This window comes from Crocodylus siamensis, chromosome 13 (assembly GCF_052110815.1).
Source record: "Crocodylus siamensis isolate JL-2025a chromosome 13, ASM5211081v1, whole genome shotgun sequence".
NCBI lineage: Eukaryota > Metazoa > Chordata > Crocodylia > Crocodylidae > Crocodylus > Crocodylus siamensis.
In genome coordinates, this window is record NC_143407.1 from 31000682 (window position 1) to 31017671 (window position 16990).

At 42.6% G+C, this 16990-nt stretch overlaps 1 protein-coding gene across 3 annotated transcripts in view; it reads right to left on the bottom strand.

Moving 5' to 3' along the window:
• PAFAH1B1 (platelet activating factor acetylhydrolase 1b regulatory subunit 1) overlaps positions 1–10799 on the bottom strand; it is a 63020-nt gene extending 52221 nt beyond the window's left edge. For 2 of the 3 annotated variants that reach the window (XM_090026296.1, XM_090026297.1), the window contains exon 1: positions 10519–10799. The gene's annotated coding sequence lies outside the window, so the exon portion shown is untranslated. Of the gene's footprint in view, positions 1–10386; positions 10430–10518 lie in introns of those variants that run through there. The other variant, XM_090026298.1, reaches the window with a different exon arrangement.
• Between the last annotated feature and the right edge of the window lie 6191 nt (positions 10800–16990).

The following is a 16990-nucleotide window of genomic DNA, read 5'->3' on the forward strand; positions in this document are numbered from 1 at the left end:
GCACCTTTGTAGAGAATTGAATAGGGCATGCATGTTTGAAACTGAACATTTCTGTTGGCCAATCAGAAACACCTGCAAAACCCAAGAGGATAACCGGCCTCTAGGAAGACCAGCTTCTGAAAATTAACCAAGAAAGAATCCAGCAAGTTCTATACCAGGGTACGGTAGCCAAACAATTTCATTTTCACTCCTACAAGTTCAATGACGGAATGGATTTCTCTTTCCCTATCCAATACTGAAATACATTAATTCACATATTTCTACCAACCTGGAGATACAGACTTCACACAGCAAACGAGAATGCCTCACCCCTTACATTCATGAGGGATTTCATACATCATTCAAAGACTGCTAGACTACTGATTTCCATACATGCCTGCACAAAGGTACAGCAGTCTAAGTGTTGTTAAGGACCCAAATGAGTCTGTCCTGTTTCTGCAGGAAGTCAGGTGAGAGGATACACCTATTCACCTACTTGAAGTAATGACATATCAAAGCAAATAAGCTGCTCAGAATTAGGCGTTCCTATGACACCAGCTCATTTCCTATTCATAAAGTTATCCACTCATGCTTTACATTTTGTCTCCAAACTGTCTGAAGCCGGAGCCACTACACGTTATCCTTCAAAGTATCCAGCACATTTGAGATGCCAAAACTGAACTTTTACTCCACTGCTTTTCAAGTTAAAACCAAGTTTCCACTACAGGTTTATTGTTTACTGAAAGCTGGTTGAAGTCAGCCATCTCTTGCATTACACTGAGTGAGTATATTAAGACTATGAAAAGAAAGCCAAAAAGTATAGTTTCTAAGGAAGTGAGAAATTCCCAAAAAACAACACCCCCTATTTACGGTGGAGCAGCTGAAAACAGGTGCTTTCAATCCAAATGCCCTCAGACTTGTTTCTACAGTGTATTAACTTAATCCTTAGCTCACTTCACACTGCTAATAGTTACTGCATTGGTACCACAGATAATTCTGGCCCCTTCAATATCCAAACATGTTCCACCACTGCGTTAATCTTCTCCAGCAATCTCTGAAGTATCAAATCTTAATCCAATGCCATAGTATCACTCTTACTAGTTTCTACCCATGTAGGATAAATTCACAACAATCATAGCATACCTTGTTCAAAATACGCATTAATTTCAAAGGGACCCCCAAGTAAGACCTATAGGATTTGACCCCATAATATGTTACACACAGGCTGCCTACTGAATTTTTCTAGTGCTTGCCATGCCAGATGAGAAACTATACAGAAAACCATCCCTTATTTATCCCTCATCTTACACTACTGAATGATCACATTTTCAGTACCCCTGTACCAAGTGTTAATTCATTACTGTTGAAGCTATACATATCGCTTCTGCCCCCTCCAAAAGGAAGCAGCCCAGGAACTCCAATGAAGGGGAAATGAAATACAAAACAGAGTTTGGCAGGGAGAAAAGGGAAACACAAGCAAGATGTGCACAGAGATCGAAGAAGAATGACCAAACAAACTATTAGCAGCTTATTTTATTTTTGGTTCACATCTGTCTATACAATGGATGGATAGAAGCTGTTACTGTCTACATCAGTTAAGTATTTCATTTACATTATGCAACTACCTTCCTACAGCCAGTTCAGTGTACTGTTCTACAAGATGAACAAGACTTTATGAGCATCCACATTTAATCTGGCTGACTGTTCTGCTACCTCTTTCCCCTTTATGTAGGGATGTCCCTGCATATTGGTGATGCAGTTGAGTGAGCATCCTCCTGGGTAGCCTTCTCTTGCATGGACTGCCTAGATTTTCCCAAAAATACACATCTACAAACAGTAAGTGCTGACACACGCACACTTGTTAGAACAGAAAAGGTGCTGTATGGGCATAAAGTGAACCTGTGTTAGTTCAGCTAAGGTGATTTTAACTATATGCATTTTTATTTTATATATGAAATAATAATAATAATAATAATAATAATAAATAGGAAACGTACTGTACAGCTCTTAACACACGGCCAAAGTGCACTTAAGTACATTTTTAGACCATCCTGGGGGAAAGTATCCCACTGCAAATGACTCAGATTTGGCCTTAATGCATTAAAAGTCTTTTATAAGCCAAAAAACAAATCTTAATGGCTTTTCCCATTATTGGCAGGCACCAACTCAGGGGCTCAGATTTTGAAATGCACGAGTCCCAATCATCATCAAGCAGGTGCCAAGGAAGCACCACAGGGGAAAGCAACCCATTCATCGGATTTGAACAAAATTCCAGTAAAGGATCAGTATCTTTATCAGGCTTTAATATGAAATGACCAATGTGTGGAAAGGGAAGCTTACTGGTTGCAAAGAAGGGTAAGCCGCCCTCTGTCACTTAACTCTGTATAATGCAACACTCTCAGATATCCTTTCTTTGGGTGCTCATAAATTCTCTCTACCCTAAGTTTCCCCATCAATAAAACCAACAAATTTCCCTGCTGTTTTTCATAAAACAGTAACAGTGAAATGCAAGAACCCCACAAACAAGAATTAAAACATTTGAAAAAGTATAACTTGTTCCAAATACAAACTGAAGAAGCAATTCCTATTTTAACTTCTGAAGACCACAAACGCAAAGGAATCAACTGGTTACCAGACATGCCACAATTTTCCCACATTTTATCAAACATTAGAGGAGCAGAATGAGAGGGGTTTTAATGTTTAAGTAGCTGACAACCCATAAAATAATTCAAAAGAGGTGAAGTGTGGAATAATTATTGCAAACGGTGCCAAATGAGGTAACTAATAATAAGAAAAAACACTCTGCATTTGTCCTGTAAACTGAGCAATTCTTAGCAACTAGTAACAGATGGAAATGTCTTTACACCCATCCTATCAAGGACTTTTCAGAAAATAGGTCTAGTTTTGCATCTGTGTAACACTGAGCATAATATGGATAATAGCTGTACACTGCAGAATCAAAGTTACATCAATTGAAGTTACTTAAGCTTGGGTTTTAAGCTTAAATCTGAACTGTATAGGTTTTTTAAGAACAAGACAGAGGTAAATATTTATAGGACACAACTTGACAGTCACTTTTCTGCAAGCTTACCTTCCATTGTTAATGTACAAAGGTTGCTTTTAACTGGAAGAATTCTCCAATTTTTTTCCTATTGGTTTACTCAATACATTTGATAGCTCCATTTGTCTAGTTAGTTTCTTCCCTTTGTGCAGCTTTTCCAATTCAGTAAGGAATGCAAGTCACTTTTTAAGAACTGAAGTTAAACAACAAGATCTGGAAGAAGGATTGTATGAGTAGATGCCCATGAATTGATAGCATCCACTATAATGACTAGACTCTTGTTGTATGGAGCTGCATTGCTGGTATATTACAGATCCTTATTTTATTCCATACCATGTTAAAGAAAGTGGTCACTTCAGACAGTCAGATACTTCCCCACAATTTCTGAAGTACATGCAAGAAAAAAAGGTCACCCCACTGAAACTAGACTAATTTAAATGGTGTAATTTTCTTCTAAACACGTTCTATTATGCATTCCAATTTCCAGAAAATGTTTTTAGAGCTACACGTATTTTAAAGACTAAAAACCTGAAAACTTAATCCCATTTTACCCTATTCCAGCTAACCTGAACTGGTAAACAAGATACTTTCCCTTATAAATTCAGATTAAAATAGAGCCTTTTCAATTTTCTGAAAAAAGGAGGGGAAAAAAACCTGGCAAATATAAAATTTATCAGAACATTTAAGCAGTTTAAGCCATTTTTTTTAAAAAACTGAATTATTTAACTCTGGGCTTGTGCCTCTTTACTGGCCCTAAAAAGTCCAACAAACTGGCTGAAGTTAGTTCACCAGCCCTATTCATCCTCAAGCATTACTCTCCAAACTAAAGAGCACTTTTAAAACATGAAAATAAAATATACATTTTTAAATACAAAAGTCAATAAAAGCCATTTTAATATTAAAAAAAAAAAAACAAAAAACCTCTCTTGTGGTGCTTCATGACTACATTCTTTCAGTCAAGTTCTTCCAGAATAGGTGATCCTTCTCTGATCAAATGGAAGGGGCCCCATCTCCTTCAGTGAGGTTACTTCTCTCAAGATTTAAGTAGTGTCCTGAACAGCCATATTTTATAGAGTTGGAATGATTTTATGCAAGAAGTCTCTTCTAATTGATCAAACAACAAAAACAGTGAAAAGACTTCCAAATAATAAATCTCTGTTTTGACATTTGTCTTCAACATACTAATTTTCTTTACAAAGTTGAGAATACCAAGGAACATTTCTCTCTGAGGCTATCTGAAGCAATTAAGAGTTGTAAACCTGAAACGTTAAGTCAGTTTTCAGGAGCATACCCAGAGTGAAATATTGCATCTGGGTCTTTAAACTGCCTGCTCGGTTACAAAACCAAGATTATCAAGTTACAACCTTGTACACTAAAGTTCAATGTTTTTCTTGAGTTGTTTTTAAAATCACTTAAATACCAAATAATCCTTGCCATTGAGACTCGCAGTATGTCTAGCACAGCCAAGTGTCAATTTGGGTGTCTATGATAATGCTTTAGAAGACACAGGGAAAAAAACAAATCAAAACAAAAGAACCTAAATGATACTTCACAGGGCTGTATTTTTCCCTAGAGAAGGGGAAAAACATTTCCTGTTCCCAACCCCCACAGCTACAATTAGATGATACTGCTTCTTACCCCTCCAAAAGCTTCCAACACAGCCGTCAATTTTAGCATTACTAAAGGCAAGGGTAACAAAAGAAGCTGACATAAGGGCTACAATCAGACACACATCTTCCTCATAGGGGCAAGGTGCCTACATCCACCTTTTACTAATTAGAGAAATGTTAGTCATCAGAGAGAAGAGTACAAATTTTGTAGGGAATAGTGTTAGCCATCACTATAATACTCTAGGGATCCTTCTTCCATCTAAAGGATATGAAGACCAAGGACTGCAACAAATACGGCAACCAACCAACATTCAGACACCACTCTGTTTCTATAACAAGCAAAGTTGTATACCAGTGGATAAAGAGATATAAAAATTTAAACCGGTTCCAGTTCCTAGCAAATAGACTACACTACTAGAAAGTTTCATTTAATACCTAAAATTAAACCACCTACTGAGCAGAAAAACAGCTATTCTAAGGCAACATGAACATTAGGAGAGTCGAGAATAACTTACTAGTTAAACCGAGTTAATTCAGGTTTGGCCAGCACCCTAGGAATTAATCTCTTCTCTCTCACAAATATCTGCAGCATGAAAAAGTCTCAAAAAAAGTCACAAAGCCCTTTGATTTACATCACAGACAGCACACAACTCCAAAGAAAATGTTCAACCGAGTCCCCAACACTCCTTCCTACAACACTTTTTTCTTGAAAGGGTGTCCCAAATCTAATCAGGCACAAACCAGTAAATCACAGGAGAGGAGGAAAATCACTTCTAAGTATTGACACTGCTGTTTGCAAACATCAACTGGAAGCCTCAGACTCGAAGACGAATAATTGGGTATATTCACTCCAGATCTCTATGTCAGTTAGCTACTGGTTAGCATTAGCTCACAACTTAATTCCACCAACCAAGAAAAAAAATTGTGGTGGTAACTCATTAGCAATATGAGCTAGACAAACAGACAGAAACTCCAAGGATATAAATGCAAAGAAGCAATAAAGGAATCTTTCCCGTAACAGTTTTACAACACAACACACATATTGCAGTAGTTACTCTTAACCAAACCATAAATTGTTGGGGATATTTATGGATGTCTTTGATTATTTATAGGCCAAGATTAAAGTATCTAGAAAATATATTTCACAACAGAAATTGGTCAAAACAACTACTGATTTGGTCAGCTGACATGCATTTAAGGGTTGTTCAACTGAAAGGATAACATGACTAGTAGCACTGTATTTGATACAGCTTAAGGTGACATTAATGTGAGCATATGCCATCAGCTTTCAAAAAAATTGTATGCTTATCCTTGAGAATACTGATGAAACGGCATTTTCACTTAGGTCAGAGCTAAGGTTACTTCAGAGTATAGTGAGCATATTTAATCTGAAGAAAGCATATCACTACCACTGTAAGATTTATTATATCTTTAATATTAATTTCTTTGCCTTTGAGCACTTTGGATTTATAAGCAGTGGGACAGTGCCACAACAGTTAGCTAAAAGCTGTTTAAAAACAAAGCTTTTACCTCCAATACCTTCCAAATCTCATTAAATATGTTAAAAAAAATACCGAGGATGACAGTTCACCAGTTTAAGTCAGAAGCAACAATAGTCAGTTATTACTCCTGCAGAACCTCACCTCAACATCCATCTGCTGTTAAGCCCTTAATACAAGGAGGTACACTGCTGTCCAGACTACAGAAAATAAAGTGCCAGATTAAAAACCTAGAAAATCCAGCTTTGCTTTCCACACCCAATATATAGAACTTGCCCAAACAAAATGATTAGTCTAGGAGGCATTTGTGCTTACTGAACCCACCTGAAAAGCATGGTTTCCAAAAACTCTTGGCACTGTACACTGCTCATTACTAGGCCTTGGGGCACTTTATCAGTGAGAAAACCTTTAAAACGCTGTACAGCGGACTTTGAACCCAATCTCTGTTCTAATCTCATCTGAGACACTGTGGTTTAGTGGATAACACAGATCAACCACCACAGGTGAGGATGTTACCCCCAATTATGCCACAAGCTTCAAGCTAGAAGATGATCATATGCACCCTCCCTCTGGTTATGGGAATACTTTTCATGTAGGGTTCTATAGGAAGTTTTGCTGGTTCAAGTACTTTTGCCTTTAAAACTATCCCTGCTCAGTCCAGAATTAAGTGTTCCAATACTGTGGGTTTTTTGGTTCTTTCAGTTTCACTGCCATGATTCTTCAAGTAAGAATATTATTCATGATGTGAACATCTGCATGACTGTTGGGCAGACCAAAGGACACAAGGCAACATTAGTAAATACCATCATCATAATACCCAAAGAATTCAGCTGCAAACCACACCCCCACTGGAGACAGTGGCCTTTACTATTAAAAAAATAAAATAAGAAATTCTGTGTCTCAAGAAGACTTGCTCAGCTGAATAATTTTCAAAAGCCCTGCTATCATCAGTAATGCTTAATGAGAAAGACATTTTGGGGGAACCAGCTGACATATCAAAGTTAGCTTAATAGCAGTACTTTGTTTGTCATCCTACTTTTTCCATCAGAACCTGAGAACAGAGTTCCAACAAACAGGCCTTGAAAGAGATCTCTTGTCACCTGCAAAAACATATGTATGTTCTGATCTTCAACCCAAGAAAAGGCATCTATTTTGAGGAATGGGAGCAAAACTATGCAAGGACAATACAGAGCTGTTAAAGTACAGAAGTTAAACTTTCAGGTAAGGATAGGTTCGTGTTTCCTGATGAAAACACCACAGAAGATTCATCTGCTTTCAAAGAAATGCCCTCTTCTGCATTCAGGTCTAACCAGCTTTCCAAGCTAAAATTATAAGAAAGCTAAATTAAGTGGCAGCATTGCAACCATAACTGTTCAGAAAACACCAGCTTTGTCCATAATTTGGAAATTCAGAGCGCTTCAACCTAACGGATTTTCTTTGCCATTCACATACACAATGCATTTTAGAACCAGATACATGGCATTTTTCAATAGTAAGAATACCTACTGAAGAATGGGTATAGACCCCAAAAAAGGTAGAATCAGTACCAGCTGAGATACAAGTTTCATATATAGGCCTTAAGAAGTGAGTACATTTGAAAGAGGAAGATGGTCATAAATGCTGACTTACTGCCCATTCCACATGTAACGGGTGCCATGTAAGAAGACTAAGTTGAGAGCAGACAAAGGAGACAAACTGAACATTCAAGGCTGGGTGGAGCACAGGAAGCAGTGTAGGAAGAAATGCTAAATACACTGGCAGGAGAGACCTTGCATGAAGCTTATAAAAGGTAAGTGATATCTCCTATTTTCTTCATAGCATGGAAAATTAACGGGTTACTCCTGTACAAAAGGCATTACACAAAAAGACAGAGATGAATCTTCCATATTTCCAAGGACAACAAATCAACCAAAATTACAAGGAAATAAGTAGTAGTCACCCAATAAAATACTTATCTTGGAGACATCTTAGAGAAGAGACATCTTTAATGAACACAAACCCTTCCTGATCCTACTTCCCTAGTAGACCAACTTGACCTTTAAATAAAATTGACATTTTCCAGTTAGTTGCAGTAAAATGGAAGCAAGTAAGTCTAGTTTACCTGATACCACAGACTAAACACAAAACACTGAAAGAGAACCAAGAAAAGCACAAAACAAAAATGGTTCAGACAGCTCATCAGAACAATGTGGTGTTTTCTCCAGGACTCGAGTCAGGTGGGAACAGCGCTCACCACATTAGGAAAAAGAAGTCATTCCTGATGATGATGATGATGATGATAAGATGACCTTCCTATGTTTAATGATCCTATTGTATTCCCCTAGCCCTTTGTTCCAATGCCTTTTTCTACACATCTTTTAAATCTGAGGACCAGTATTACCACCCCACCAGTATTACCACAGATGACTTGCTTGGTTACTGTGATTTGATAAGGCTGTACCATAAAAATCCCAACATGCCACTATACAACTGCACAACCCACCTTCAAGTCTGTACACCTTATAAAGTTACCCTGCTGGGGGCACTAGCGAGTGCAGGGATGTGTCCTTTTATTTGGTGTGCTGCTAGAAACCAGCCTCACCTCCAAGTTATGTGAAGGAACAAATAGAGCACCAAGCTCCAATCCATGGATTCACCAGGCGTTATTTCGGTTCACCTATGTAAATAGCCTCCCTTACACATGGTCATAATCCTTAATTTATACTTATTTCAATAAAATAACATCAACAAGTGAAAAATCCAAGTCAATACGTGAAAAGGAGAATTAGACAAAAATCCTTGCTTTACAACAGTGACTGGTCACTTTTTTTTTTTTTACTGCCAGACAAACCAAGATCCACCCTGCAGGATAAAAAAAAAAAAAAGCCAGAAAACAGAATACTAGATCTGTTTCATTTCAGAAGGCTCCTGCACCACTAGACTCTTCCCTAAAGAAGAGACTTCATTGTTACAGCAATTAGTATTCCCCCACCCCAGCAAAATGCAAGCAAAGAAAAAAAAATGCTATGAAAGGGTAATCTAGCCATTTCGCAGCTTCTGCCTCCTTACTCCACCCAGTCTCTTCTTTGCTCAATGGCTGCACACAGCATCCATAAACATGGCCAAATCAGAAGGAAAAAAAAAACCAAAAAAAAAAAAAAACCACACTCACACATACACACGCACACAGAAACAAAAGCCCTAAAAACTACGGATTTGCAACATGGCCTTTTGTCAGGGAAAAAAAAAGGTATTTTCTTTGTTTATCCCCTCCACATAAGTGTCCCTATTTTCCCCACTGAAAAGGCGAAGGAGATTTTGGCAGGAGACCCTCCCTCTACAAAAGCCTGCTTAATACTGCACAATCATCTGCGTCCAAAATGATAAATCACCACTCACAGCATTTGCCCCCCCCACCACCACCACCTCACGAAGAATAACCTTTACAAATATCATTTTGCCGTTGGGTTATGAAACCTAAAAAGCACCCCCCCCAAACAAAAAAATCCCACACACATGCAAGAGATGACAAAATCCAGTTAATCCACCTAAAACATTATCACTTTTTCAGTGTTTTTTGTTTGTTTGTTTGTTTTTTTGCAGGAAACCAGCATTGAACGAAAGCTTTCCGTGCGGCTCTGAATACCGATCCCCCCCTCCCCCCCATTCGGTAATTCGTGATGAATGGACCGACCAAGCCCCTGCTGCGGAGAAATTTTCACCCATGCTACTGTGGCAAAAGGAGGTGGGGTGGGGTGGGGTGGGGGGGAAGGTATCCAAGGCCGTCCACCCCCGGGGTACAAAGCCCACCGCGCCCGCGAGCACCATGCAAAGTTTGGGGTGGTCTGGGGGAGGAAGGCAGGGCTCTCACCACCCGACAATGTGACCTCCATCCTAAAACAACCCCACCACCACCACCACCACCCCACCCCCCACCCCCAACTGCAGGGTCCCTCCGCAGGCTAGGGGTCACCCCCGGCCAGTGCTGGGAGCCAAGGGGAGACCTCGCCCTTCTGCTGGCGGCTCCTGAAGGGCTGGCGGGGACGTCTCCCCGGAGCGGGATGGGGCTACAGAGCCGGGCCCGGGTCCTGCCAAGTCATGAGGTGGAGGGGAGGCCTAGGGTAGGGCAGGGCAGGGCAGGGCCGCGCAGCCCCCCCCCGCTCCCTCGCCGTCCCGCGGGGTGGCCAGGCCCGGTTGGGCGCAGGCCGCGGGCTGCTCGGGCCCGCCCGGCTGCCTCCCTCCCTCCTTCCCTCCTCACCGCCAACGGGCGCGGCGGCCATTTTGCGAGCGAGCCGGAGAGAAGGAGGGAGGGAGGGCGGGCGCCGTGGGGAGGGGGGGGGATGGACGGGGGTGGGGGGGAAGGGAGCCGCTATGGAGAGTGAGGCCTTACCCGAGCCGCAGCCGCCGCCGCTTGGCCGCGCTCCGAGGGGCCGGGGCTAGGCGCTCCCAATCCCATCCACTGGCGCGGGGCAGAGAAGGGGCGCGGGGGGGAGAAGGAGGAGGAGGAGGGCGGGGCCGCTCGGCAGCTCGGACCCGCTGTCGTCGGCTCCGCGGTCTGTCAGTGGCGCCCCGGCCGCCGGCGGGGAGGGAGGGAGCAGCTCGGCCCGCCGCGCGCACTGCGCATGTGCGGGGCGGAGGGAGGGGACAGCCGGCCCGGCACCATCTTGGGAGGCTAAAGCTCGGGCCCGCGTCCCGGCGTGCATCGCGCCTCGCCTTGGCTCCCGGCATGCCCCGCGCGCCCGCCCGTCAGCCCGTTCGTACCGGGCACCAGCCGCCGCCTCCTTGCCGCACCCCCACCCCGTCCTTCAGGGGTCTGCGGCCCCAAACCCCACATACCCCTCATAGCCCCTCAGTCACACACCCCTCAGCCCCCTTCTCTCACCCCCAATCCTTCCTCACCCCCTAGCCCCACGCACCCCTCAGCCCTCCTCACCCCCAACCCTTTCTCACCCCCCAGGCCCAAATCCCCTCGGCCCCCTTCTCACAACCCTCAGCCCCATACACCCCTTCTCAGCCCCCAGCCCTACATCCCGCTTCTCACTCCCCTGGCCTCATACACCCACAGCCCCTCACAGCCTCTCCCAACTTTTCCCGGTCCCAGATGCCAAAAAGCCTCCTGGCTGGCACCTCTGTTTCTCGCCAGCCACGAGGCCCGTGTCCCTCGCATGGCACGTCCCATGTGCGGAACCCCATTTTGTACCCTGCCGGCCAGTCTTTCCCTGCTACGTCCTGGAGAGGACCCTGCTCCTCAGTCCCTAGTCAGTGGATGCGTTCAAGCAGGCGAGGAGAAAGATGCATCTCCCAGCACTCCCAAGTTGTGGCCAGTCTATGTATTGACATTAACACTATTATTTCAATTCAATCTACAAAAGTGCCTGCTTGAAATGCCGGACACGGTTGACGTTAATTAGTAATTCGAGGCAAAACTAATGAGAGAGGCCAAACAGAAGTCTGCAACGATACAAAGCTATTGGCAGCATGCAAATATACCAGATCAGGACTGTCAACCCCTCGCTGTTATCAGTTGGTCAGTGTCAGCTTTCCTTTAATGGCTTCTTGGCATACCTAGAAGGACAACAGAATTGGGCTTTATGGACCAAAAGGGTCCCAATATTGGGAGTATACCCAACCAGCCAATATCTCTTTTTTTATACTGTGGGGAAACCACCTCGGATGCTTCTACTGCCTGAAGCACTATGGCGTATAAAGTGAAGCAATATCACAGGTAGGAAGGTCCTGGACCATTAAAGACTTTATAGGTTGAAAGCAATACCTTATATGTCACTTAAAAGCCGATGAGCAGCTAGAACAAATCCCAAAGCAGTGGTGCCATGGAGATTTACGTGCGTGTGTATTTAGTAATGTGTGCAGGAAGACGCACACTTCTGCTCACAAACATGCATTCCTTGGGGCAGAAAATCATGCAAAATATCTCTCAAAATCTTGTTTAATAAATGTATTCAAATTGGATTTAATCTGAACTCTGCACGTTGAATACTGGTTCAAGGACAATAAACACAAGGTGATGATGAAAAGCAATGTATTAAGGTGGATAAAGGCTCCAGTGGAGTAATGCTGAGATCATTTTTTTTATTTTTAACACCATTTTAATTAATGTTAGGGCTGTATTAACGACATTTTTGCAAATGATACGGAAGTGATTAGCGTTGTAAATACTAATGGAGAGAGAGGAGCATTACAGAGGGATTTAGAAAGGGTAGGAATACTGCAAGAAAGTGAAAAAAATGAGGTCCAGCATGGAAATTATGTCTCAGGTTACACAAATATCTAATGTGTGCATAATATGAAACACGCTCTGCATGGGTGAGAGAAACCTAGGAAGCAGAAATGCTGAAGGGAACCAAGGAGTAATAGTGAACAGTAAATTACATGCAAGTTGGCAGGTCATAGAATCATAGAAAATTAGGGTTGGCAGGGACCTCAGGAGGTCATCTAGTCATAGGCCACCCCCCTGCTCAACACAGTACCGTCCCCAGCTAGATCATTCCAGCCAGGGCTTTGTCTATCTGGCTCTTAAAACCTCCAAGGATGGAGACTCCACAAGCTCTCTGGATAACATGTAACCTAAACTTCCCTTGCTGCAACTTGAGACCATTGCTGCTTGTTCTGTCATCTGCCACCACTGAGACCAGTCCAGCTCCATCCTCTTTGGAACTGCCCTTCAGGTAGCTGAAGGCTATCATTGAATCCCCCTTCAGTCTTCCCTTCTTCATGAGCCCAGTTCCCTCAGTCTCTCCTCATAAGTCATGTGCCCCAGTCCATGAACCATTTTCATTGCCCTCTGCTGGACTCTCTTATTTGTCCACAACCTTTCTCTAGTGGGGGGGGGACTAAAACTTAACACAGCACTCCACATGTAGCCCCACCAGTGCTATATAGGCTGCAACAAGGGCACAATGTTGGCTCATATTCAGCTTACTATCTACTGTAACCTCCAAGTCCTTTTCTGCAGAGCTACTGCTTAGCCAGTCAGTCCCCACCCTGTACCGGTGCATGGGATTGTTCCATCGTAAGTACAGGACATTGCACTTGTCCTTATTGAACCTCTTGAGATTTCTTTTGGTCTAATCTTCCAATTTGTCTAGGTCTCTCTCAATCCTAGCGCTGCCCTCCAACATATCTACTACTCCCCCCAGCTTGCTGTCATCTGCAAACTTGCTGAGGGTGCACTCTGCCATCTTCCAGGTCATTGATTGAAATATTGAACAAAACTGAGCCCAGGACTGACCCCTGGGGCACTCAACTTGATACTGGCTGCCAACTAGACATCGAGCCATTAACTACTACCCTCTGAGCTGCATGATCCAGCCAGTTTTCTATCCACTTTACCTATTCATCCAACCCATACTTCCTTATCTTGCTTGCAAGAATGTCATGGGAGACTGTATCAAAAGCCTTGCTAAAGTCAAGGTATGACACATCCCCCCCATCCACATCCCATGATAGCAGGCAGTCAGGTTGGTCTTGGTGAATCCATGCCGACTGTTCCTAATCACCTTCTCCTCCAAGGGTGCTCTGGGAGGCAGGGTGGGGGGTAGCTCTTTAATTATCAAACCAGACTAATAAAAAGCACCTGAGCATCACATGTATCAGTGACCCCATGCTGAAAAATGGTGGCAGGGAGTTTTGAACTAAAGTTCATCAAACCAGCTTTAGTTCAAAACACGTGATCCCGGAGGCCGCTGGAGCGTATTAATTTCTGTGCACATTGGAGCAGCCTTGCTGCACATCTGTAGGAGCCCCAAGTGCTTAGAAATGGATTCCTTGAGGACCTGCTTCATGATTTTCCAGGAACTGGCATGAGACTGACTGGTCTGTAGTTCCCTGAATCTTTCTTCTTCCCTTTCTTAAGGATGGATACTGTATTTGCCCTTTTCCAGTTGTCCAGGACCTCTCACGATCATCATCAGTTTTCAAAGATGGTGGCCAGCGGCTCTGCAGTCACATCAGCCAACATCCTCAGCACCTTTGGGTCCTGTCTAGCCCCCTGTACTTGTACACTTCCAGCTTTTCTAAATAGTCCCTAACTTGTTCTTTTGCCCATGTAGCCTGCTCACCTTCTCCACAAACTGTGCTGCCCAGTGCAGTAGTCTGGGAACTGAAGTGAAGGCTGAAGTGAAAATGGCACTGAGTACTTCAGCCTCTTATGCATCTTCTGTCACTAGCTTGCCTCCCCAATTTAGCCAAGGACTCACACTTTCCCTGATTCTCTTCTTGTTGCTGACATGCTTGTAAAAACCCTTCTGGTTACCCTTTATGTTCCTTGCTGGCTACAATTCCAGTTGTACTTTGGCCTTCCTGATTTCACCCCTGCATGCCCTCCATATACTCCTCCCTAGTTGTTTGTCCAAGTTTCTGCTTCTTATAAGCTTCTTTTTTGTGTTTTAGCTCACTGAAGAGTTCCCTGCTAAGTCAATATGGTCTTCTGCCATACTTGCTAGTCTTCCTGCACATCAGCATGGTTTGTTTCTGTGCCCTCAGTAAGATTTCCTTAAAGTACAGGCAGGTCTCCTGGACTCCTCTCCCCTTCAGACTGGCTTCACAGGAGATGCTGCCCGTGAGTTCCCTGAGTGAGCTGAAGTCTGCTTTTCTGAAGTCCAGGGTCCATACTCTGCTGGTCTACTTCCTTCCTTTCCTCCGAATCACGAACTCAGTCATCTCGTAGTCATGGCTGCCCAAATTGCCATCCACGACTACACTCCCCACCAATTCTTCCCTGTTTGTGAGCAGCAGGTCAGGAAGAGCATAGCCCCCAGTTGGCCTCTCCAGCACTTGCACCAGGAAGTTATCCCCAACACTCTCCAAAAACTTCCTGGATTGCCTGTGCACAGTACTTCCTGGATTACCTGTGCACTGCAATTCAGTGTAGTAGCAGCCTCACAAATAGAAAAAACTGGAGGTAGCTGCTGCTGCTGCTGCTTGCTTAACCATACTGGTATGACTGACTGCCAAGAAATAAATACTAGACCTAAGCCATCACTGTTCTTTTCTGTTGGGTATTGAATTTGATCTTACCACAAAGAGGCAGATTTGCATGGTGTGTCTAATTCTGGCTTATGTCTGCTAAATCATATTATCATGATGATGATATAATATTGTATTATATATTATCATGTTATTGTTTTGCTAAGTCAGTAGATCCCATAGAAGCATGTACATCATCCATGACCCTTACTTCATTGTGATCTGAGATCTAGGGGCGTGGCAAGTCTCAGTACATCCTGTTGATCCACACTCATAACACCCTAGAGTAGTATAGACCAGTAATACTGTAATACTTTGCATTTAAATAGGTCTTTCATCCAAGAATCTCAAAGGCCTTTAGAAATCCTAGTTAGCTATGTCTCACAACACCCATGTGAAGTAAGTTTTAGGATACTTAGGTTTTACATGGGAAAACAAGACATAAATATCCAGTGTTTTGGACACTAATCTACAGCAAATAAATAGCAGTAGTGGCCTTAGACCCTATGAAAACTAAGTGTTCCCTGCTCTGCTACTTACAACACACTTTTCCCAGAATTTATACCCCAGGAGCTAAGTTCTGTACTTATCTACTTCTGCACAGTCCCCTTTGACTCCATTGGCTTGCCTGGACATCAAAGACAGCAGATTCTCACCCAGGTGCTTAACAACCTATCCTGAATGGAGTAAATGACAGATGAGCAGTAATAGGTGGGACCAGCAGAGCCACTTGCTTATGCCATATCAGGCTGAAAAGTAGGAAGAGCCCTGCTGTTACAGGAAATGTTTGACTATGTCACTATTGGTTTAGATATGTGACCAGTGTCACCCCTACTGTTGACAGGCAGAACTCCATAATTATATCCATCTAAAGTAAGGCTGAACTTGATCAAGAGAGATTTCTAAAATATTGGTGCAGAAGAAATAAATCATTATGATTGCATGCAATATTGATGATAAACTTTGAGAGGCTTAAGGGGGATGCAGACATTTTCATAATCATGTTGACCTCTAAATATTTTGACCCACTGCTATTATTAGAAGTAATGTGTGAGATTGCTAGTAACTGAAATTACTTTAAGACATCATTTTGTTTACTATGCACACTTAATAGGTCTCTGTAGGCATGTCTACACATGTACATTTACTGCACAGTAACCAAAATTACTGCACAGTTTGGGCATGCACGTACACATGCATGCCTGTACTGTACAGTAAATATAGTGACTTATGCTGACTTGAGTGTAAATTTGATACCTGCATCATGCAAGTATCAGATTTACACCCAGTTATTTACTGTGCAGTAACACATGTATAGACACCTTACTACACAGTAACACTGTGTGTGTGGACTGACTTGGAACTAACTTTAGTCCCAATCAGTCCATACACAGCATTAATGCACTTTAATGCCTGTACGTGTAGACGCCAACCTATTCCCACTTACTGCACAGTAATTTACTGCACAGTAAATTTAAACTGTCATAAATGCACATGTAGACACACCCTGTGCTAGTCAGTTTTGCTTATCCTATCATTTCCCCTTTTACTTATGTTGATCTTTCATGTAACAAATAGGGAAAAGAACATTATTTAAACAAATAAGGAAATGTGACTGGAAAACTGTAGAAGTATCAGGAACACTGGTGAAATATAGAATATGAAAGTGCTTTTAAATTATTTTTAAAAAATCATTACATGAGGCATCCTTTAAACCTTATAAGCCCCTATTCTTTACACCCAGAGCAACTGGTAAGATAACTGTTTCCAAAAGCACCTGTAAGGATTCAAAATATACCAAAAACATAAAGTCATTCAACTTAAAAGCCTTGATTAACAATGAGCTGGGTGGATGAATTAATTAAACCAGCCTTTGA